Source organism: Rhinoraja longicauda, unplaced genomic scaffold (assembly GCF_053455715.1).
Source record: "Rhinoraja longicauda isolate Sanriku21f unplaced genomic scaffold, sRhiLon1.1 Scf000045, whole genome shotgun sequence".
NCBI lineage: Eukaryota > Metazoa > Chordata > Chondrichthyes > Rajiformes > Arhynchobatidae > Rhinoraja > Rhinoraja longicauda.
In genome coordinates this window covers 1,305,014-1,329,152 of record NW_027601263.1, presented here as the reverse complement: position 1 = coordinate 1,329,152, position 24,139 = coordinate 1,305,014, and the positions used below count along the sequence as shown (strand labels likewise).

At 48.2% G+C, this 24,139-nt stretch overlaps 1 pseudogene across 1 annotated transcript in view; it reads right to left on the bottom strand.

Moving 5' to 3' along the window:
* Nucleotides 1–6: 6 nt before the first annotated feature.
* The window catches only part of LOC144612486 (NACHT, LRR and PYD domains-containing protein 3-like), a 36,048-nt pseudogene continuing 11,915 nt past the window's right edge, over nucleotides 7–24,139 (bottom strand). Inside the window, exons 3-14 of the transcript XR_013549674.1 lie at nucleotides 23,804–24,088; nucleotides 13,204–13,296; nucleotides 11,064–11,230; nucleotides 7,854–8,025; nucleotides 7,688–7,753; nucleotides 2,819–4,553; nucleotides 2,085–2,173; nucleotides 1,760–1,929; nucleotides 1,434–1,604; nucleotides 1,104–1,274; nucleotides 780–947; nucleotides 7–615 (exon numbers count right to left, since the gene is read on the bottom strand). The product of XR_013549674.1 is annotated as an NACHT, LRR and PYD domains-containing protein 3-like (transcript). The remainder of the gene's footprint in view (nucleotides 616–779; nucleotides 948–1,103; nucleotides 1,275–1,433; nucleotides 1,605–1,759; nucleotides 1,930–2,084; nucleotides 2,174–2,818; nucleotides 4,554–7,687; nucleotides 7,754–7,853; nucleotides 8,026–11,063; nucleotides 11,231–13,203; nucleotides 13,297–23,803; nucleotides 24,089–24,139) is intronic.

Genomic DNA, 24,139 nt, shown 5'->3' with positions numbered 1-24,139 from the left:
TTTTTCAGTCAGAGAGATGTGAATCTGTGGAATTTTCTGCCTCAGAGGGCAGTGGAGGCCAATTCTCTGAATGCATCCAAGAGAGAGCTAGATAGAGCTCTTAAGGTTAGCGGAGTCAGGGGGCATGGGGAGAAGGCAGGAACGGGGTACTGATTGAGAATGATCAGCCATGATCACATTGAATGGCGGTGCGTACAGACTCGAAGGGCCGAATGGCCTCCTCCTGCACCTATTGTCTATTGTCTATGATAAAGAAAGACACATCCGAGACCCTGCAGGTCCAGATGCAATTCCCCGGTCCCCCACTGGGGGGGAAGCAACGGATTTAAATGCCGTTTAAAGGGAAGGGCGGCCTTTTAAAGGGGAGGGCGACAGTTTAAAGGGGGGGCGACAGTTTAAAGGGGAGGGCGACCGTTTAACGGGTAGGGCGGCCGTTTAAAAGGGGAGGGCGGCCGATTAAAGGGGAGGGCGGGGATTCGGCCAACAATATTCCCGTCCCCAGGGCGGTGACGTTTACACCCGAGATGTTCACACGTCCACACTCAGTCCAAATCTCATTCCCTGCAGACTCTTCAGCTGGTTCCGTCATCTGCACTGAACGTATTCCCCGACAGCCTGAAACAAGCCCAGGAATAAAGACAAATAAACAGATTAAACATCAGTGTCAGGAACAGGGACTGCAGTTGATATTTCAACAACACTCACAGAACTAAATCACAGGAGAAGCCCGCACATCCCCTGATTTTTTAGTCACAATAAACATTAACACAAACACTCACCTGATCCACTCCAGTCTCGGGAGGGTCAGTATGAGGCTGCGGAGACCGGGAACAGATCGGTCTGTGAGGGAGTTGTCCCCCAGGTGCAGCTCCGTCAGTGAGGGGTTTGTAGTGAGAGCGGAGACGAGATCCTCGGCTCCAGAATATGTGAGACCGACAGCCAGCAGCCTGGAGATGAGAGAGAGTGAGGGTGAGGGACACAGAGAGACAGGAGACGGTTAAAATCCCCAGTGTTTATCAGTGACACAAGTACTAAACATATTAATGATCAGTGTCAGAACACCCAGTGACTGTAAACACAATCTCTGACAGTCTGGGACTTACTCCAGTCTCTGTATTTTACAGTCCGGGTTCCCCAGCGCCGCAGACACCAGTTTCATTCCTGAATCTCCCAGATTATTCCCACTCAGGTCCAGCTTCGTCAGTGAGCGGTTTGTACTGAGAGCGGAGGCGAGATCCTCGGCTCCAGAATCTGTGAGACCGACATGGTGCAGCCTGGAGATGAGAGAGAGAGAGTTAGGGTGAGGGACACAGAGAGACACGAGACGGTGCAAATCCCCAGTGTTTATCAGTGACACATTTACTAAACATATTAATGATCAGTGTCAGACACCCGGTGACTGTAAACATAATCTCTGACAGTCTAGGACTTACTCCAGTCTCTGTATTTTACAGTCCGGGTTCCCCAGCGCCGCAGACACCAGTTTCACTCCGGAATCTCCCAGTTCATTATCGCTCAGGTCCAGCTCCGTCAGTGAGGGGTTTGTACTGAGAGCGGAGGCGAGATCCTCGGCTCCAGAGTCTGTGAGACCGACACCGTCCAGCCTGGAGATGAGAGAGAGTGAGGGTGAGGGACACAGAGAGACAGGAGACGGTGCAAATCCCCAGTGTTTATCAGTGACACATTTACTGATCATATTAATGTTCAGTGTCAGACACCCAGTGACTGTAAACACAATCGCTAACAGTCTAGGACTTACTCCAGTCTCTGTATTTTACAGTCCGGGTTTCCCAGCGCCGCAGACACCAGTTTCACTCCGAATCGCCGAGTTCATTATCGCTCAGGTCCAGCTCCGTCAGTGAGGGGTTTGTACTGAGAGCGGAGACGAGATCCTCGGCTCCAGAGTCTGTGAGACCGACATTGTCCAGCCTGGAGATGAGAGAGAGTGAGGGTGAGGGACACAGAGAGACACGAAACGGTGCAAATCCCCAGTGTTTATCAGTGAAACAATTACTGATCATATTAATGTTCAGTGTCAGACACCCAGTGACTGTAAACACAATCTCTGACAGTCTGGGACTTACCCCAGTCTCTGTATTTTTACAGTCCGGGTTCCCCAGCGCCGCAGACACCTGTTTCACTCCTGAATCACCCAGGTCGTTGCATCCCAATCTAAACACAAACAGACAGAGTAAGGAACAAACTGATACAAACCCGGGCTGAGATAACTTCTCCGAAACTGATATTTCTGGAAGCGCCTCAGCAAATTGTTGAATAAATCTCTGTCGTTGTGGTGTTTGGTGACTTTTACCATTTATTCTCATTCCCCGACGACTGGGAAAAGTTCCCCGTGCAGAGAACACCTGCAACACACGTGACGTGGGGGAGGGAGAACGGCAGCTACCATCGGTGACCCGGGGGAGGGGGGGGGAACGTTAGTCGACCACCAGCGACCTGGGGGGGGGGAGGAGGGAGGAGGGTGGAAAGGAATCGACCACGGGTGACCCAGGGGAGGGGGTTGGGCGGAGTGGACCACCGGTGACTCGGGGGAGGGGAGGAGGTCGGAGTCGACCACCGGTAACCTGGTGGAGGGGGGGACGGTGTCGACCACCGGTGACCCGGGTGAGAGGGGGACGGAGTAGAACATCGGCGACCCGATGGAGGGGGGGATGGAGTAGACCACCGGCGATCCTGGTAGTGTAAAAGAGGAGGGGTGCCGTGCACAGTGACGGCTGGCCCCATAGAAAGGTTGCTGGACGGAAGAACAAAATAATGAAACAATTTTACAGGTCAGTGTTAGCGTCAAACGGACAGTTACCCAAGTGCTGACACTTGTGCAGAACCGGTCCCAGCCGCTGGATACCTTCACACTGAATGCGGCAGTTCCACAGATCGAGGTGTTTGATTGTATCACAGTGCCTGATGACATGAGACAGGACCACGCAGTCAATCGGGGTCAGTCCCTGTCCACCGAATGAAAGTGTTTCCACAGATCCCAGTGTCTGCTGAGCAAGTGCAGGATTCTGAGACTCAAACAGGTAGTGCAGCGTGTTCAGGAGGCTCCGTTTACTAGCTAAACTCCATGTGTTTCCAGCCTGGCGTTTAACCTCCTCCTTCACCCAGTCAATCACTCGGCAGATTGTTTGATGAGGAAATGGACCCAGAAACCTCCTCCAGGACCCAAGCTGACCGTGGGGAGGAGAGGCCAGCGACAAAACGGAGAAATACCTCAAATCGCCATCTGTAATGCTGTGGGCTTCAGACAGGAGTTTACCGATATCCCCGCAATCCGGAGTCAGGAATTGTGCGAGTGCGGCTACAAACTCTTGGATGGTGAGGTGTGGGAAGGTGTACACCACGCTCCGGGCTGAATCCTCTCTCTCCAAAAGTTCCATCAGGAACCCGGACAGGAACTGGGAAGGCTGCAGATTGTATTTGATCAAATCTCCATCTGTGAACACAATGTTCTTCTCGGACACTCCAGTGAAGGCCATCTGACCAACCCTCAGTAACACCTCACGGGGGCTCTCAATCACACGGCCATGGTTTGTCAGGATGTTGTAAATAAAGTTACAATATAGTTGGGTGATGGTCTTGGGAACTCGCTGCGGGTCCCGGTGTGTTTGTGTGAAGAAGGGGCCCAGTGTCAGGGCGAGGATCCAGCAGTAGGAGGGGTTGTAGCTCATGGTGTACAGGATCTCGTTCTCCTCCACGTATTTAAAAACAGCTGCTGCCACTGTCTGATCTTCAAAATACCTAGTGAAATATTCCTTCCGTTCCTCACCAACAAATCCCAGGATTTCAGTCCTGACACTGATCTCTGCCTTTTCAGTAAATGTACGCAGTGGGGCGGGTGGTCACTAACACTGAACACCCTGGCAGCAGCTTGTGCTGGATTAAACTGTACACAATGTCAGACACTTCACACCACCACTCGGGATCTGGACACATGTGCTGAGCTTCTGTGTCTCTCCGACTGTCAGCAAAATCAATTCTGCCCTTGAATTCATCTAGACCGTCGAATATAAACAACAATCCCTCTGGGTTCTTCCAGACCTCTCCCAGGATATTCTTAAAGTAAGGATATTGATCCAGAATCAGTTCCTTCAGGGTCACTATGCAGTTAATAGTGTTTAAATCTCGGAATTTAAAACTGAAAACAAACTGGAAGTCTTGGTATATTTTCCCTGTGGCCCAGTCATGGACAATCTTTTGCACATTGTTGTTTTTCCGATCCCGGGACTCCGGCCACAGATGCTGAACTCCCAGAACGGGATTTACTTCTGGAAAAGCTGCTGTGGAATAATTCATCTGTCCTGATTTTTTCCAGTTCTCTCCGGAGACATTTCTCTCTCCATTGCTTCATGGTCCCGGCCTCTTGCCAGCAGCTCATGTTCCACCAGTGTCCGATCTCGAACAGTGGAGATGATTGTGAGCTCAGCGTATCGATCAAGCAGCTGGCAAACCTTCACCGTCTCCTTCATCAGGATCGTGTTCACGCTCAGTGTTTCAGTCTGTGCTCGCAGAGTCTCCTTGTGTTTTACGTTGAACATCTTGCACGGGAATAGGCAGAGAATGAACACAATGTTAGATGGTTCAACTCAAAATCCAACATTCACCATTACAAGAATGAGTTCAATGCTCCTGAACTCCTCATGGAGAGAGAGAGAGAGAGAGGGGAGAGAGGGAGAGAGAGAGAGAGACAGAGAGAGAGAGACAGAGACAGAGAGAGAGAGAGAGAGAGAGAGAGAGAGAGAGAGAGAGAGAGAGAAGAGAGAGAGAGAGAGAGAGAGAGAGAGAGAGAGAGAGAGAGAGAGAGAGAGAGAGAGAGAGAGAGAGAAAGGGGGAAAGGGGGAGCGGGAGAGAGGGGGAAAGGGAGAGAGCGGGAAAGGGGGGAGAGGGAGAGATGGGGAAAGGGGGAAAGGGGGAGGGGGAGAGGGAGCGAGGGGGAGAGGGAGAGAGGGGGAGAGGGAGAGAGGGGGAGAGGGAGAGAGGGGGGAGTGGGAGAGGGAGAGAGGGAAAGGGGGAGAGAGGAGGGGAGGGAGGGAGGAAGGGGGGGAGAGAGGGGGGAGAGGGAGAGAGGGGGAGAGGGGAGGGAGGAGGGGAGGGAGAGAGGGAGAGAGGGGGGGAGAGAGAGAGGGGGGGAGAGAGAGGGAGAGGGAGGAGAGGAAAGGATAGAGGGAGAGAGGGAGGGAGGGGGGGAGAGGGAGGGAGAGGGGTGAGAGGAGGGAGAGAGGGGGAGGGAGAGAGGGGGAAAGGGGGAGGGAGAGAGGGGGAAAGGGGGGAGAGGAAGAGGGAAAGGGGGAAGAGGGAGAGAGGGGAAAGGGGGAGAGGGAGAGAGGGGGAGGGAAAGGGGGGAGAGGGAGAGAGGGGGAAAGGGGGGGAGAGGGAGAGAGGGGGAAAGAGGGGAGAGGGAGAGGGAGAGAGGGGGAAAGGGGAGAAGGAGAGAGGGGGAAAGGGGAGAGAGGGGGAGGGGGGGGAGAACGAACAGAGTGGGACTGGGATGACCGACGTGACAGTCATTGGCGAGTCATCATTGAAAACTGCAAGTAGTGCAGCTTCATCTAGTAGTGGCCCCGTGCATGTTTGGAAGCAAAGCGGGCAAAGGAGATGTGTCCATGGGGAAGTGACATTAGAAATGGAAGCTGGACATGGAAGAGCAAGCCAGAGAGCCATGAAGGAAGCAATTCATTCAACATACATGTGGAGGTAGGGGTGTTGTGTCTAGAGGTGAGAACTTATTGTGACTTGTCAACAATTGTGAAAAATCATCAACTGATTGAGAAGGATTGTCGGGTACAGAGTGAAGACTATGAAACGGGGTACTTGGCCTGCCCATGAGCAGGGGAGTGAGAGACAGATCCGATTCATTCAGGTTTCTATCCACTGTGGTGGAGGGAACCTCATCCTCGACATTGTAGACATTCGGGAATGTTCTCAGAAATGTACATATTTTCAGTGTGTCGGGACCCATCTAGGAGTGTGTGGAGTTACACAGTGTGTCAGGACCCATCTAGGAGTGTGTGGAGTTAGTGTGTCAGGACCCATCTAGGAGTGTGTGGGGTTACACAGTGTGTCAGGACCCATCTAGGAGTGTGTGGAGTTAGTGTGTCAGGACCCATCTAGGAGTGTGTGGGGTTACACAGTGTGTCAGGACCCATCTAGGAGTGTGTGGGGTTACACAGTGTGTCAGGACCCATGTAGGAGTGTGTGAAGTTAGTGTGTCAGGACCCATCTAAGAGTGTGTGGAGTTACACAGTGTGTCAGGACCCATGTAGGCATGTGTGTGTGTGTGGAGTTACACAGTGAGTCAGGACCCATCTAGGAATGTGTGGGGTTACACAGTGTGTCAGGACCCATCTGAGTGTGTGTAGTTACACAGTGTGTCAGGACCCATCTAGGAGTGTGTGGGGTTTCTCCGTGTGTGAGGAACCCTGCCAGCAGTGTGTGGGGCATCACTGCGCACACATTCTCCCCCAGGTGTGCACTGGATATCACTGATTTCACCCACAACCTGGTGCATTGCAAAGCCTTGTACAATTAACGCCTGGAGGAGTTGAAATAATGCAGTGTAATAGTTCCGGTGTATGTCAGAGATCGGGTGATCTGGAAACTACCATCTACCTCCTTGGTTACACGCGGGCAATCCTAGATCGGACTTTCCTCCTTTTACCCTGCACTAAACGTTATTTCCTCATGATTTATCTATACTGTATATGGCTCGATTATAATCACGTCTTGTCTTTCTGCTGACTGGGTAACACGCAACAAAAACGTTTCACTGTACCTCACCATATGACAGTACTGTCACTATGTGACAGTACACTAAACTAAGCTGCATTTGAATCCACAGACAAAGAAGAAATCCATAGAGAATCCCCGTGTCAATAGAGAATAGACAATAGGCCATTCGGCCCTTCGAGCCAGCACCGCCATTCAATGTGATTATGGCTGATCATCCACAATTAGTACCCCGTTCCTGCCCTCTTCCCCTACCCCCTGACTCCGCTTTCATTAAGAGATCTATCTAAATCTCTTGAAAGCATTCAGATAATTGACCTCCACTGCCTTCTGAGGCAGAGAATTCCACAGATTTACAACTGTCTGAGTGAAAATAAATGTCCGCATCTCCCTTCTAAATGGCCTACACCTTATTTTTAAACTGTGGCCCCTGCTTCTTGACTACCCCAACATTGGGAACATGTTTCCTGCCTCTAGCTTCTCCAATCCCATAATAATCTTATATGTTTCAATAAGATCCACTCTCATCCTTTCAAATTGCAGTGTATACAAGCTCAGTCGCTCCAGTCTTTCAAAATACGACAATCCCGCGATTGCTGGAATTAACCTAGTAAACCTACGCTGCACTTGCTGCAAGAATGTCCTTCCTCAAATTTGGAGACATAAATTTGGTGTGGTATTTACTAGTACAACAGCAGAACGACCTGCCCTGTGTACAACTGCAGAAGGACCTCTTTGCTCCTATACTCAACTCCTCTTGTCATGAAGGCCAACATGCCATTAGCTTTATTCACTGCCTGCTGTACCTGCATGCTTACTTTCAGTCGAACAATTGCTTAAGGTTTGATCTTCTGATTTCCGATTCTGCAAAGCTCTGAACAAACAGTTTCAGTATTACATCAATTTTAACAAGTCATTGGTGTGAACTGTACATTTCAACACTCACCTTCCATATGAGAGGATAATTCAGATAAACCACTGGTGATGTTCATGTATTCTTGTGGATCAGGACCTGTTCAAATCAAAGAGCATTCATTAAACCAGACTTGAATGACATTGTTAACACCAGTGTTCCAAAGTGATATTCAGTTCAGTGTGATGATTTGCCGTACCGAGCTTCTGGATTTCTTTCAGTATTTTGTCCAGCTTTGGTAATTCATTCTGCATTTTCACAAAGGATTCCCACATCACCCGCCGGGGCCGGTTGCCTTTCTCCATCACCAGACTTAGGAAGAGGGTCGAACAGTCACACCGGTTTCCCTTGACCGCGAGCTCACTGATATTCTGTGAAGAACAACAATGAATATATTGAGATGTGAATGAGACAGTGCTAATGGGGGGGTATTAGCGATTCAGCAATGGGATATTCTGGTATTATTGAGCATTGTGGCAGGCATTGGTTTGCTTGTTCATACACCCATGACACTGGGCTGACAAACTGTGCACTCCCAGAGTCCTGACAGTGTGAAACGCGCTTCACACCTGGCAGTGTCCGAGAACACAGCAGAGTACAGCACGGGAACAGCCCATTTAGGTCAACGATGGCTGTGTTGATATCATATCATATCATCATATCATATATATACAGCCGGAAACAGGCCTTTTCGGCCCTCCAAGTCCGTGCCGCCCAGCGATCCCCGTACATTAACACTATCCTACACCCACTAGGGACAATTTTTACATTTTACCCAGCCAATTAACCTACATACCTGTACGTCTTTAGAGTGTGGGAGGAAACCGAATATCTCGGAGAAAACCCACGCAGGTCACGGGGAGAACGTACAAACACCTTACAGTGCAGCACCCGTAGTCAGGATCGAACCTGAGTCTCCGGCGCTGCATTCGCTGTAAAGCAGCAACTCAATTCATTTTGGCCTCACATAGACACTATCCCACTAGAAATGGATGTGTCCAGTGCAGCCTGCATTGCTTCCTGCTCGGCATTTTGAAGCTATTATGTTATTTCATCTACATTCTTACCCACTCTGAGCCCGCACCGAACTTCTTTCCACCTACCTCGACTCCATCCTATCCCCGCTGGTCAAATCCCTCCCCACCTACGTCCAAGACACCTCACATGCTCTCCATCTCCTCAATAACTTCCGGTTTTCAGGCCCCCACTCCCTCATCTTTACCATGGATGCCCAGTCACTCTACACTTCCATCCCCCACAAGGATGGTCTTGAAGCCCTCCGTTTCTTCCTCGACCGTAGAACCAGCCAATCCCCATCTAGTAACACTCTCCTCGGCCTGGCAGAGCTGATTCATACACTTAACAACTTCTCCTTTGGCTCCTCCCACTTCCTCCAAACCAGAGGCGTAGCTATGGGCACTCGCATGGGCCCAGCTACGCCTGCCTCTTTGTCGGGTACGTTGAACAATCCCTGTTCCAGCCGTACACCGGCCCCATCCCCGAACTCTACCTCCGCTACATCGACGACTGCATTGGTGCCACCTCTTGTATCCATGCAGAACTCACTGACTTCATACATTTCACCACCAATTTCCATCCTGCCCTTAACTATACTTGGACTATCTCCGACATCTCCCTCCCGTTTCTGGACCTCACCATCTCCATCACAGGAGACAGACTAGCCACTGACATCTACTACAAACCCACTGACTCGCACAGCTATCTGGACTACACCTCTTCCCACCCTGACTCCTGCAAAAATCTATCCCCTACTCCCAATTCCTCCGTCTACGCCGCATCTGCGCCCGGGATGAGGTGTTCCACACTAGGGCATCAGAGATGTCCTCATTCTTCAGGCAACGGGGCTTCCACTCTACCATTATAGATGAGGCTCTCACTAGGACATCCTCTATATCCCACAGCTCCACTCTTGCTCCCCCTCCCCCCCCCCCCCCATTCGTAACAAGGACAGAATCCCACTCGTTCTCACCTTCCACCCCATCAGCCAGCGAATCCAACAAATCATCCTGCAACATTTCCTTCCCCTACAACTGGACCCCACTACCGGCCACATCTTCCCAACTCCTCTCCTTTCTGCATTCCGCAGAGACCGTTCCCTCCGTAACTCCCTGGTCCACTCGTCCCTTCGTACCCAAACCACCCCCTCCCCGGGCACTTTCCCCTGCAACCGCAGGAGATGCAACACCTGTCCATTTACCTCCCCCATCAACTCCGTCCAAGGACCTAAACAGTCTTTCCAGGTGAGACAGAGGTTCACCTGCACCTCCACCAACTTAATTGATTGTATCCGCTGCTCTAGATGTCAATTTCCCTACATCGGCGAGACCAAACGCAGGCTCGGCGATCGTTTCGCTCAACACCTTCGCTCAGTCCGCCTTAACCAACCTGATCTCCCGGTGGCTGAGCACTTCAACTCCCTCTCCCACTCCCAGTCTGACCTTTCTGTCATGGGCCTCCTCCAGTGCCATAGTGAAGCCCAGCGGAAATTGGAGGAACAGCACCTCATATTTCGCTTGGGCAGCTTGCAGCCCAACGATATGAACATTGCCTTCTCCAACTTTAGATAGTTTCTCTGTCTCTCTGTTTTCCCCCTCCCCATCCCAGTTCTCCCACTGTCTTCCTGTCTCCACCTATATACTTTCTTTGTCCCGCCCAGACATCCGTCTGAAAAAGGGTCTAGACCTGACGTCACCCATTCCCTCTCTCCTAGATGCTGCCTGACCTGCTGAGTTACTCCAGCATTTTGTGACACCTTCGATTTGTGCAGAATCTGCAGTTATTTTCCTACATTCTGAGCCCGCATTCACTCATTGACCAGGTAACTTTTTTATTTCCATACCTACCCCAGTTACACCCGATCAAAGACATCCCTCTCTTGCACATTTCCTGCAGCTCACCCCCTCCTTTTACTGCATATTAACTCAGCTCCTCTTCCCACAGATGCGCGCATAACTGACCTGCTGAATATTGTTTGTTCAGATTGTAGATTGAATGACAAGCGGACAGTTTAATGTCTTAGAGTAATTCAGCAGGTCTCTGTGGTTTAACGAACTGAACTAAATGCGACCAATGAAACTGATGCCACATAAAACGTGTTATCCTTTTTGATTCTGGTTTACAAGTTTACTGCTCCCTGACCGTTGTGCTAAGATGCATGTGTGGGAAGAACAGCTGGATCAGAATGGACAATTCTCAGAAGTTCCCATGACACAGGTTTTATTCCTGATACCATATCTACAGGACACAAACCGATCAGAGATTATTGCATTGTCCATTACATTGTTCAGCCCAGGGAGTGCGAGGTGAGTGAGACTGGCATTGGTCACTCTTCCCCAATGCCGTCAGTTCTGTGACGGGAAACAGAAGTCACCGTGATCCTTCCACTTACCACGTGTTCTTGTTTAGTGAAATGTCCCTCCGGTCTCATCATGGAGCTGAGACTTTCAACCCCTTCTTCAATCGCCTGTTTCAGTCTCTCCCGATAGAATTTTGTTAGTTGGAACAATTGGTACCCGTTCCACTGTGTCAGGAGCTCAGACAATGTAGGCGTCAGATCTGTGTATTCAAAGATAGAAACAAAACATCATCTGAATCAGTACCCTTGGCTCTCGCTACAACAGCAACCCCCACCCTGAGTGTTCCAGGCTCCTAATGAGAATGATCCAAGAAGAATATCGGAATAAGACAATTTGCTGGAGGAACTCAGTGGGTCAACCATCATCTCTGGAGAATATGGTAGGTGACGTTTCAAGTCTGGATCTTTTTTCAGGCTGATTGTGGTGGCGGTGAGTGGGGAGAAATGTGGACAAGAGGAAGAACAGGTGAAAGACTGTAAGTAAGGTGGATACAGGTGAGGGGAGTTTTTGATAGGCTGATAATTGGGGAAAGGCCAGAGATGAAAAGACAGGTGTGAAACAAATGGAGTGAAGAGTTGCAAATTGTGCAGTGAGATGAATTCATGTAAGTGGAAAGGGAGGGGGTGGGAGCAATTTGCGCGAGGAGCAAAAATGGTTAGCAACCGGAAAATCCACTAGGTTTCGGCAGATAAAGCGGAAGTGTTCGGCAAAACAGTCGCCGAGTCTATGCTTTGTCTCGCCAATTGCCAAACATTGCAACTCTTGTCCCATTGCCATAGCAACCTCTCTGTCCTTGGACACATGCTCACTGAAGAAACAGCACTTCACATTACGCTTGGGTCGCTTTAAATCCAATGGTATGAACACTGAATTCCCCAAGATTAAGTAACAATACAAACCGCACACCCGCCTTATTTCCGCCCACTCTCTCCACAGTCTCGCACGGATTTCTCCCCTCCCCATTTCCTTCCTCCGATATTCCTTTCTTTATTTTCACAATCTCCAACACTCAGTCCTTCTGCCTAACATCTTGATGTATCATCTCTAGCCTTTGTTCGACCAACTACCTATCAAAAAAACCCTCCTCAATAACATCCATCTCAGTTGCCAGGCTTTGTGTTGCCGCACCTCTCTGCCAGCTTACGGCTAACCCTGCCATCATTCTGAAGAATCGGAGAGGCTGAGGCAACGTGTGAGCAGGGGAGAGTTGGATAGCGTCTGAACCGAGGAGGATGTGATGGTGTGACCAGGGAACATGGGCCCCAGGGGTATGGGGCAGCGTTGGACACGGGAAGAGTGGGCACTGGGGGAGTGTGATCATCTCCATAGCCGGTGTTCAAAAAGAGAACAGATCACAGCAAAAAAAACACACATTAAACGAATGCACTGATGAAGAGGTGCAGATGCACTTATCGCCTGAGGCAACCCTGTAGTTGATGCCAGATAATCTTCCTAGGATTATCTTCCACATGGATGAACCACCCAGCTTCACTCCACTCTCTGTGGCCTCATGCTCCCTGGCTTCAATGGATACTTTGTCATGTGTACCCAAGTTCAGTGACCATCCTCCTGTACACGAGGATCAGGAGAAGAATTGATACACTATCTGTTATATAGAATAGATCAATGCACACAGTCTTTTACCCAGAGGAGGAGAATCAAGAAAGAAATGATAGGATTCAGGTGGAGTAGGGGATTTTATGACAAAATCGGTACATGGATAGGATAGGTTTAGAGGGACATGGGTCTTACACAGGCTTGTGGGACTATAGTAGATCGGCCATGTTGTTTGACATGTCCAAGGTGAGCCTTTTTCCATACCGTATGCCTCTATGTCTCTGAGGTACAACTTGACCATAATAACTCTAACAGTGCAGACTGCACAGAGTCCAGATACAAAAGTTGCCATGTTTTATGCGCCATCTTATACTCTTCACTTTCTCAGAAAGCCTCTCCCCAGTCACTGCATGAATGCACATCTGAATCTTCAATGAAGATGATTCATCGCCTCTACGATCACTCTCTCTGTCTTTTCAACTACCGCCAGCAGGGTAGCATCCTCTCTTTCTCAATCCCTTTCTTAATCCCTTATCCTTCGGACCTGTCGACCATGCATTAGATGCAACCGGATATCAAGACAACATTTACATCTTGAAGAATTCTGCAACACACCTGTGTCCGTCCTTGTTGTTGGGGTCACTGGAGCCGCAGTCCTGTTTCCATCTTCTGCCATTGTGTGGATAGGTATTACCATATTCTGCTGCTCTGCAGTAAACCGAATAATAATAGTGCGATTAAACAATGATTAACACAAGAAGGAAAAGATTGCGAAGTGAACTGTGAACCACAATCCACCACTATCAATAGACAATAGGTGCAGGAGGAGGCCATTCGGCCCTTCGAGCCAGCACCGCCATTCAATGTGATCATGGCTGATCATTCTCAATCAGTACCCCGTTCCTGCCTTCTCCCCATACCCCCTGACTCCGCTATCCTTAAGAGCTTTATCTAGTTTTCTCTTGAATGCATTCGGAGAATTGGCCTCAACTGCCTTCTGAGACAGAGAATTCCACAGATTCACATCTCTCTGACTGAAAAAGTTTTTCCTCATCTCTGTTCTAAATGGCCTAATCCTTATTCTTAAACTGTGGCCCCTTGTTCTGGACTCCCCCGACATTGGGAACATGTTTCCTGCCTCTAACGTGTCCAACCCCTTAATAATCTTATACGTTTCGATAAGATCCCCTCTCATCCTTCTAAATTCCAGTGTGTACAAGCCTAGTCGCTCCAGCCTTTCAACATATGACAGTCCCGCCATTCCGGGAATTAACCTAGTAAACCTTCGCTGCACGCCCTCAATAGCAAGAATATCCTTCCTCAAATTTGGAGACCAAAACTGCACACAGTACTCCAGGTGCGGTCTCACCAGGGCCCTGTACAACTGTAGAAGGACCTCTGTGCTCCTATACTCAACTCCTCTTGTTATGAAGACCAACATTCCATTGGCTTTCTTCACTGCCTGCTGTACCTGCATGCTTCCTTTCAGTGACTGATGCACTAGGACACCCGGATCTGTTGCTAACTTGACACCATTCAGATAATACTCTGCCTTCCTATTCTTACCACCAAAGTGGATAACCTCACACTTATCCACATTAAACTGCATCAGCCATGCATCCGCCCACTCACACAACCTGTCCAAGACACCCTGCATCCTCATAGCATCTTCCTCACAGCTCACACTACCAACCAGCTTTGTATCATCTGGAAATTTGCTAATGGTACATTTAATCCCTTCATCCATGTCATTAATGTATATCGTAAATAGCTGCGGTACCCCACTAGTTACTGCCTGCCATTCTGAAAGGGACCCATTTATCCCCACTCTTTGCTTTCTGTCTGTCAACCAATTTTCTATCCATGTCAGTACCCTACCCTACCTCCAATACCATGTGCTCTAATTTTGCCCACTAATCTCCTATGTGGAACCTTGTCGAAGGCTTTCTGAAAGTCAATGTACACCACATCCACCGGCTCTCCCCTGTCAATTTTCTTAGTTACATCCTCAAAGAATTCCAGAAGATTAGTCAAGCATGATTTCCCCTTCGTAAATCCATGCTGACTCGGAACAATCCTGTTACTACTATCCGAATGTTCCGCAATTTCTTCTTTTATAATTGACTCCAGCATCTTCCCCACCACTGACGTCAGACTAACTGGTCTATAATTTCCCGTTTTCTCTCTCCCTCCTTTCTTAAAAAGTGGAACAACATTAGCTACCCTCCAATCCACAGGAACTGATCCAGAATGTATAGAACATTGGAAAATGATCACCAATGCGTCCACAATTTCTAGTGCCACCTCCTTAAGTACTCTGGGATGCAGACCATCAGGCCCTGGGGATGTATCAGCCTTCAGTCCAATCACTCTACCCAACACCATTTCCTGCCTAATATGGATTTCCTCCAGTTCCTCGTCACCCTAGGATCTCTGGCCACTAGAACATCTGGGAGATTGCTTGCAACTTCCTTAGTGAAGACAGATCCAAAGTACCGGTTCAACTCATCTGCCATTTCCTTGTTCCCCATAATAAATTCCCCCGCTTCTGTCTTCAAGGGACCTACATTTGCCTTGACTATTTTTTTCCTCTTTACATACCTAAAAAAGCTTTTACTATCCTCCTTTATATTATTGTCTAGTTTACCCTCGTACCTCATCTTTTCTCCCCGTATTGCCTTCTTAGTCATCTTCTGTTGTTCTTTAAAAGAGTCCCAATCCTCTGGATTCCCACTCTTCTTTGCTTTGTTGTACTTCTGCTCTTTTATTTTTATGCTGTCCTTGACTTCCCTTGTCATCCACGGGTGCCTCTTACTCCCCTTGGAATCTTTCCTCCTCTTTGGGATAAATTGATCCTGCAACTTCTGCATTATTCCTAGGAATACCTGCCATTGCTGTTCCACCGTCTTCCCTGCTAGGGCCTCCTTCCAGTCAATTCTGGCCAGCTCCTGTGATGTTGGGGGTGGGAGCGGGTAGGTTTTGTGGGAGGGGGCGTGGAATGTCAATATTGATCCAGAAACTAAACTGAATCAGACATTTCCAACCTGTGGCCTGGTGGTATAACAGTATTGAAATCTTGCACTGAGAGACTCGCTTCTTCATATTCAAACCTTTCCCCATGGACCACAAGGGACACGTCAAGAGACGTTGCGGCTCCTACACCATCCAGGATAACACTGACCACTTGCCTGACTTGCGTGGCAGCCCATTCACTTGGATAAATTGGTCAATAACTAGACCGATGCTGCAAAGGCCAGTGCTGGGTCTTGCTATTTTACAACCTACATTAATGACGCGGATAAAAGGACTTCGCAGTTTAGCAGAGCACTTGAAAATATGGCGCGCAAATTGTTTGGAGCATCGAAATTGGCTGATTGAGCAACTAATAAAAAAGCAAGATCCAGCGAAGCGGCCTGTTGGGAGTGGCTGTGTTGGTAGAGACACTGTGTAGAGGTAATGTGCTGTGTAGAGGGCAAGTGTGAGTCTTCAGCTCATGAGTCTTCGGCAAGGAGTCTGAGGAGAGGGGGCTGCAGATAAAGGTACAGTCTGTTGAACCTGCTGTTTAGCCAGTTGTGTGATATTGCTGAGCTTGTTGGTTCTTATTTCAGTGCCACCAAGAGACAGGTGGAATGATGCAACGTTCCTCCTGCAGCACGTGGGATGTCAGAGCAACTGCTGGTGTCGCTGGTGACTAAACCCGTCGGAAATGTGTCCAGGTGCAGCACCTTGCAGGCTGTATTTGGGAACTGGAGATGCAGATAGATGACCCCGGGATCATCCGAAAGACCTGGTGGTCATGCCCAAACACCAGGATGAATGGAGGTGGATGACCCCCAGGACCTCTAGTTAGCAAAGGGTGAAGGTGGCCATTCCCCTTCAAAACACGTAACAGTTTTGGAGACTGTTAGGGGATGACCCGTCAAGGAAGAGCAGTAGTATCAGGCAGGATGAGGCTCCGTGCCTGGCAAAGCCATAGTGGTAGGATATACATCTGTTGGGGAGAGGGGAGAGTGGTGGACAGGAGATTCCGTGGAAGCAATCGAGACTCCTGTATTGTGTATTGCTTTCTGGTGCCAGGGTCCAGGATGATTCGGAGCAGTTACTTGATATTCTCAAGGGGGAGAGTGAGGAGCCAGAAGTCACTGTGCATGTTGGTACAAATGACATAGGATGTTCAGAAAGATGTAAAAATACAGCGCAGTGATCTCCGTAGTACTGCTTGTGCTCCGTGCTAGTGAGTGTAGGAACAGGGAAAACAAGGACAGGTGAATGCGTGGCAATGGAGCTGATGCAGGGATTCATAATTTTGTACAACTGGGATTTCTTCTGGGGCAGACGTGACCTGCACAAGAGCAATAAGTTGCAGCTGAACCTGAAGGGAACGCCAATAACCTGAGTGGCAGCTCCCTGTCTCCATCACAAGAAATAGACCACTGACTGACGTCTATTACAAACCCACTGACTGCCACAACTATCTTGACTATACGTCTTCCCCCCTTGCTTCCTGCTTTGAGTCCATCCCCTTCTCCCAAATCCTCCGTCTACGCCGCATCTGCGCCCAAGATGAGGTGTTCCATACTAGAACATCTGAGATGTCCTCAGTTTAGGGAACGGGGATTCCCCTCTCCCATCATAGATGAGGCCCTGACTCGTATCTCCTCGGTACCCCGCAGCTCCGCCCTTTCCCCCCCCTTCCTATTCACAACAGAGACAGAGTCCTCCTCGTCCTTACCTTCCACCCCATCAGCCATCCATGGGGTATCAGCCGTCACATACAGCACATAATCCTCCAAAATTTCAGCCACCTCCAATGGTATCCCCACCACTAGCCACATTTTCCCATCTCCACGCCTTGCCGCCTTCCGCAGAGGCCGTTCCCTCCGCAACTCCTTGGTTAACTTATCCCTTCTCACCCAAACCACCCCCTCCCAGGTACCTTCCGCTGCAACCGTACAAGATGCAACACCTGTCGCGATACCTCCTCCCTCAACTCTGTCCAGGGACTTCGACAGTGCTTTCAGGTTAGGCAAAAGTTAATTTGCACCTCATCCAAACTTATCTACTGTATCCGTTGTTTCGGGAAACAAAAACTGCAGATGCTGGTTTTAAATCGAAGGTAAACACAAAATACTGGAGTAAGTCAGCGGGTCAGGCAGCAACTCAGGAAAGAAGGAATGGGTGACGTTTCGGGTCGAGACCCTCTTCAGATTGTTGTCAGGGGAGGGAGTGGGACAAAGATAGGATGTAGTCGGAGACAGGAAGCCTAGTAGGTGAACTGAGAAGGGGAGGGGATAGAGAGGGGAAGCAGGGACTACATGAAGTGGAAGAAGACAATGTTCATACCGCTGGGGTATAAACTGCCCAAGCAAAAGATGAGGTGCTGTTCCTCTAATTGCCCATATTTTTGTCTTTCTTCGGTTTAAACCAGCAGCTGCAGTTCCTTCTTACACATCCTGACCGGCAGTTTTCTGAAGCTATGTGGGTGGATCGACGCTAGATTGGTTGAAGGATGAGATCCAATGCATGACTGAGGCAGATGAGAAACAGGAGGCTAACTTTCAGAGAAAGTTCAGTTGACAAAATAGGCATGACAGCGAGCCAGGAAGAGCTATATGATTGTATTGCAATTATTAATGTCAGGCTGATTAGCTGAGGGTGTGAATAGGTGTGTGCAACTGGGATGCTATGTTGACTGTTAGGCGATGACCCGTCAGGGAAGAGCAGTAATATTAGGCAGCAGGAAGCATCGTGCCTGGAAGACCCATCGTGTTGGGATTCACATAAGTTTGGGGGGTGGGTGTGGACAATATAGACGTGACAACAAGCGAGGGAGGGCTGTTTGATTGAATTGCAATTATTTTAATGTGAGAGGTCTGAGGGGTAAGGCGGATGAGCTGAGGGTGTGGATAGGTATGTGCCACTGGGATGTTGTACCCATTACAGAAATCAGGCTAAGTGGGACAGGACTGGCAGCTTAATGTTCCAGGATGTAGCGAGTGAGGTGAGGGCGAAAGAGGATTTTATTGATTAGGAAGAATGTTGCGGCAGTAGACCGAGATGATATGGCCCATGTCGGCGAAACCAAGCGCAGGCTCGGCGATCGCTTCGCTAAACACCTGCGCTCAGTCCGCATTAACCAAACTGATCTCCCGGTGGCCGAGCACTTCAACTCCCCCTCCCATTCCCAGTCTGACCTTTCTGTCATGGGCCTCCTCCAGTGCCATAGTGAGGTCCACCGGAAATTGGAGGAACAGCACCTCATATTTCGCCTGGGCAGTTTGCAGCCCAGTGGTATGATCATCGACTTCTCCAACTTTAGATAGTTCCACTGTCCCTCCCTTCCCCTCCTCCTTCCCAGATCTCCTATATCCTTCCTTTGTCCCGCCCCCCTGACATCAGTCTGAAGAAGGGTCTCGACCCGAAACGTCACCCATTCCTTCTCTCCCGAGATGCTGCCTGACCTGCTGAGTTACTCCAGCATTTGTGAATAAATTGATATGGCTCATGGTTAGTTCAAGTAAGTCTGTATTGGTGGAGCGATTAACTAAAAAGGTGCTGATCACCTTGATGTGTATGTGTATTGCTGGGGGAGGGGGGTGGGCGGGGGGAAATAGTCAGCGGTAATTGGAGCAGCGCAAATGCCAAGAGATTACAACTAATAAGGTAATCATTTTGGGGGATTTTGACTTTCTAAATATATTTATAAATTGCAAATATTTGCTGTCAAATGAACATCCGGAAATTGGGATGCTTTGAAAAATGTTGTGACAAGAGTTCAAGGCATGCATGCTCATATTAAAGAGAATGGCAAGGCAAGTGGGAGCATCGAAGCTTGCATGATGAGAGAATCTGAGGCTCTGGTCAGGGAAACGCAGGCAGCTTGGGATCGATCTGGGAATGTGGGATCAATTCTATTCCCAGATGAGTTTTGGGAATTGAGGAGCATGCCAAAGGAGGAAATCAGGCGGGTATACAGGGATAAAGAGGTAGCCCTGGCAGATAATATTAAGGGAGATTCAAAGTTCTAATTTATATTAAGGGAAATAGGGCCCTTTAGAAACCAAAGCGTTCATCTCAGTGTGGAGCCACAGGAGATGTACAACGTTATTAGTGAGTATTTTACCTCTGTGTTTAATGTTGAGCAATATGGGTAAAAAGGGAACGTGGGACAATTAATGGAAGTGTCGAGAACAGTATATATTACTGTCGAGGAGGTGCTGTATACCTCAAGGTGTATGAAGGTGGATACATCTCCAGGGTCTGATCAGTTATGTCCGAGGTCAGTGTGGGAAGGTAGACTAGAAATTGTAGGTGCCTTGGCTCAGCTATACGAATGATCATTAGATACAGGTAAGGTGCTCGGGGGTAGCTATGCCATGTCTGCATTTAAGAGGGGCTGCAAGGTAAACCATGGGAAGTATAGACCAGTGAACCTAACGTCTGCGGTAGGCAAATTACTGGAGAATATTGAGGGGAACGATATATCCATATTGGGATTGATAAGACGGATTACGGAGAGTTAGCATAGCTTTGTACATTGGAGATCATGTCTCACAAATCTGATTGAATTTTCTGAAGTAACTTAAAAGATTGATAAGGGAAAAGCCGTAGATTTTACATATGGACTTCAGAGCATTTGGTAACGTTCTACACGATAGACTGCTTTGGAAGGTTTCATCGCAAGTGATCCAGGGAGAGCTAGGTGACTGGATAAAGAATTGACCGTGATAGGAAGCGGAGGGTGACGATCAAAGTTTGTTTTTCAGACTACAGGCCTGCGACTGGTAGTGTTCCCCAGGGATCGTTGCTGGTCCCATTGCTGTTTGTGGATTATCTCAAAGATTTGGATGAGTACACAAGACATGATTTGTACGATAGTTATCAAGTGTTGCAATGGGGCCTTCATCCGTTGGGCTGAGGAATGTTGAATGGAGTTCAATACAGATAAGTACATGGTGTTGCATTTTGGGAAGTCAAAGCAGGACAGGACCTCGGTGAAGGACAGGGTTCATCAATCAGAATATTGAGTATAGAAGATGGGACGTTATGTAACAGGTGTACAAGACTTGGGCGAGGTCACATTTACAGTAACGTAGGCAGTGCAGCGTAGGTTCACTAGATTGATCCCTGGGATGGCGGGACTGACATATGAGGAAAGATTGAAAAGACCAGGCTTGTATTCACTGGAGCTTAGAAGGATGAGAGGGGATCTTATAGAAACATATAAAATTATAAAAGCACTGGACAAGCGAGATGCAGGAAAAATATTCCCAATGTTGGGCGAGTCCAGAACCAAGGGCCACATTCTTAGAATAAAGGGGATTCCATTTAAAACTGATGTGAGAAGGAACTGTTTCACCCAGAGTGTTGTGAATTTGTAGAATTCTCTGCCACTGAAAGCAGTGGAAGTCAAATCACTGGATGGATTTAAGAGAGAGTTAGATAGAACTCTAGGGGCTAGTGAAATCGAGGGATATGGGGAGAAGGCAGGCACGGGTTATTGATTGGGGGCGATCAGCCATGATCACAATGAATGGCGGTGCTGTCTCGTAGGGCCGAATAGCCTCCTCCTGCACTGATTTTCTATGTTTTATACGTTTTCTATGTTTATGTGCTCAGTTCTGGACACCCTTTTATAGGAAAGATGTTACCAAACTGGAAATGGTGCGAAGAAGTGTTAAGAGCATGTTGCCAGTACTCGAGGGCCTGTATGACATGGAGAGGTTGAGCATATAACATATAACATATAACAACTAGAGCATGGAAACAGGCCTGTCCGGCCCTACCAGTCCACGCCGACCATTCTCCCTGACCTAGTCTCATCTACCTGCACTCAGACCATAACCCTCTAATCCCCTCTTATCCATATACCTATCCAATTTACTCTTAAATAATAAAATCGAGCCAGCCTCCACCACTTCCGCCGGAAGCCCATTCCATACAGCCACAACCCTCTGAGTAAAGAAGTTCCCCCTCATGTTACCCCTAAACCTTTGTCCCTCAATTCTGAAGCTATGTCCCCTTGTTGGAATCTTCCCCACTCTCAAAGGGGAAAGCCTACCCACGTCAACTCTGTCCGTCCCTCTCAAAATTTTTAAAACCTCTATCAAGTCCCCCCTCAACCTTCTACGCTCCAAAGAATAAAGACCCAACCTGTTCAACCTCTCTCTGTAGCCTAAATGCTGAAACCCAGGCAACATTCTAGTAAATCTCCTCTGTACCCTCTCCATTTTGTCGACATCCTTCCTATAGTTTGGCGACCAGAACTGCACACCATACTCCAGATTCGGCCTCACCAATGCCCTGTACAATTTTAACATTACATCCCAACTTCTATACTCGATGCTCTGATTTATAAAGGCAAGCATACTAAACGCCTTCTTCACCACCCTATCCACATGAGATTCCACCTTCAGGGAACAATGCACAGTTATTCCCAGATCCATCTGTTCCACTGCATTCCTCAATTCCCTACCATTTACCCTGTACGTCCTATTTTGATTTGTCCTACCAAAATGCAGCACCTCACACTTATCAGCATTAAACTCCATCTGCCATCTTTCAGCCCACCCTTCCAAAAGGCCCAAGTCTCTCTGTAGACTTTGAAAATCTACCTCCCTATCAACTACTCCACCTATCTTAGTATCATCTGCATATTTACTAATCCAATTTGCCACACCATCATCCAGATCATTAATGTAAATGACAAACAACAGTGGACCCAACACAGATCCTTGGGGCACTCCACTAGACACTGGCCTCCAACCTGACATACAATTGTCAACCGTTACCCTCTGGTATCTCCCATTCAGCCATTGTTGAATCCATCTTGCAACCTCACTATTAATACCCAACGATTTAACCTTCTTAATCAACCTTCCATGTGGAACCTTGTCAAATGCCTTGCTGAAGTCCATATAGACAACATCCACAGCCTTGCCCTTATCAATTTCCATGGTAACCTCTTCAAAAAATTCAAGAAGATTAGTCAAACATGACCTTCCAGGCACAAATCCATGTTGACTGTTTCTAATCAGGCCTTGATTATCCAAATAATTATATATATTGTCCCTAAGTATCTTTTCCATTAATTTTCCGAGGACTTTATTCTTTGGAGCGCAGGAGGACGAGGGATGATCTTATTGAGGTGGATAAGTTCGTGAGGGGAGTGGATAGTGTCTTAGACGCAGAGCAGGGGAATGAAGAACCAGAGAAAATAGATTTAAGGTTAGTGGATAAAGATTTCATAGGAATCTGGGGAAAATGTTTTCACAGATCATGTGGACATATGGGACAAGCTACCGGAGGGGGTAGTTGAGGCAGGTGTTACCACAACATTTAAAATATATTTGCACAGGTGCAAGGATCAGAAAGGTTTGGAAGGGTATGGACCAAATACAGGCAAGTGGGACCAGTACAGATGGGGCAACATGGGCCGAAGAACCTTTTTCGTTGCTGCACGAGTCCATGACTTTATGATTTGGATTAATGAAGCCAAACCTGGAGATGATACATAGAATATAGAATAGTGCAGCACGGGAACTGGCCCTTAGATCCCCCATATCTGCACTAACAATATCATGACAATTTGAACTAATCCCATCTACTTGCTCGTGGACTGGATCCTTCTGTTCCCTGACTGTGTCAGTCATGTGTTAGTCTAAACAGCATTTCCACCACCTGCTCAGGAACGGACCAAAGTCTGCATAAAAAACTTGTCCAGCATGCCCCCTTTGAACATTTCTCTCCCCAGTAAGAGTCATCCCCACCCCGGGAACAAGACTGACAATATCTATGCCCCTTTTATCCTATACTCCTATTAGGCCTCCACTCAGCCTTCATTACTCAGAGAAAACAATCCAATCTTTGTCTGCCTTAATTCAGATCATATTTGCAACTGATGTGTATTCTAGTGGATCTTTTGACAGCTTTCCTCATGATCCACAATTCTGCAAATAGTTTGAATGATTTTGAACTTACTAACTCGACCACCTACATTTTTGTCCAAATCATAGACATGATCAAAAGTTGCAGAGGTTCCAGAACTGATCCTCGCAGAAAACGGTAGCGTCATTAACCAAGTCGGTATAACACTGCTCCACCACGATTCCTCTCTCCTGTTTCCCCTCGCCCTAACTCCTTAGTTTTTTTTCACTTTTCTCTCCCTGCAGTCTTCACCATTCTGCAACTTTCATTCCCCACCCATGTCACTCACCTGCTCCTTGGATGAGACTCGATGATTCCTTGTTTGATAATTCTCGGTCATGATGGTTTTCGCCACTTGGGTCAGTTCCAGGGCTGTGAACCATGTCTCCTATTCCTCTCCCTCTGGGCTGACATTGCTCCCTTTCCTCTTCGGCGGGTTCACATTCCATTGAGGTTCTGCGCTCCATCTGACTTTGCTTTTCAGTCGTTGATCCTGTGTTCTGACCATCTTTCTTTGAAGAGGTGCCTGGCCAAATACTTTTGAGGACCTTGCCAACTTGAGTTAATTTCCTACCTGAAAAAAAAGCATTAATTGCAGGTTGCACGACAATTTCAAATTAAGAGA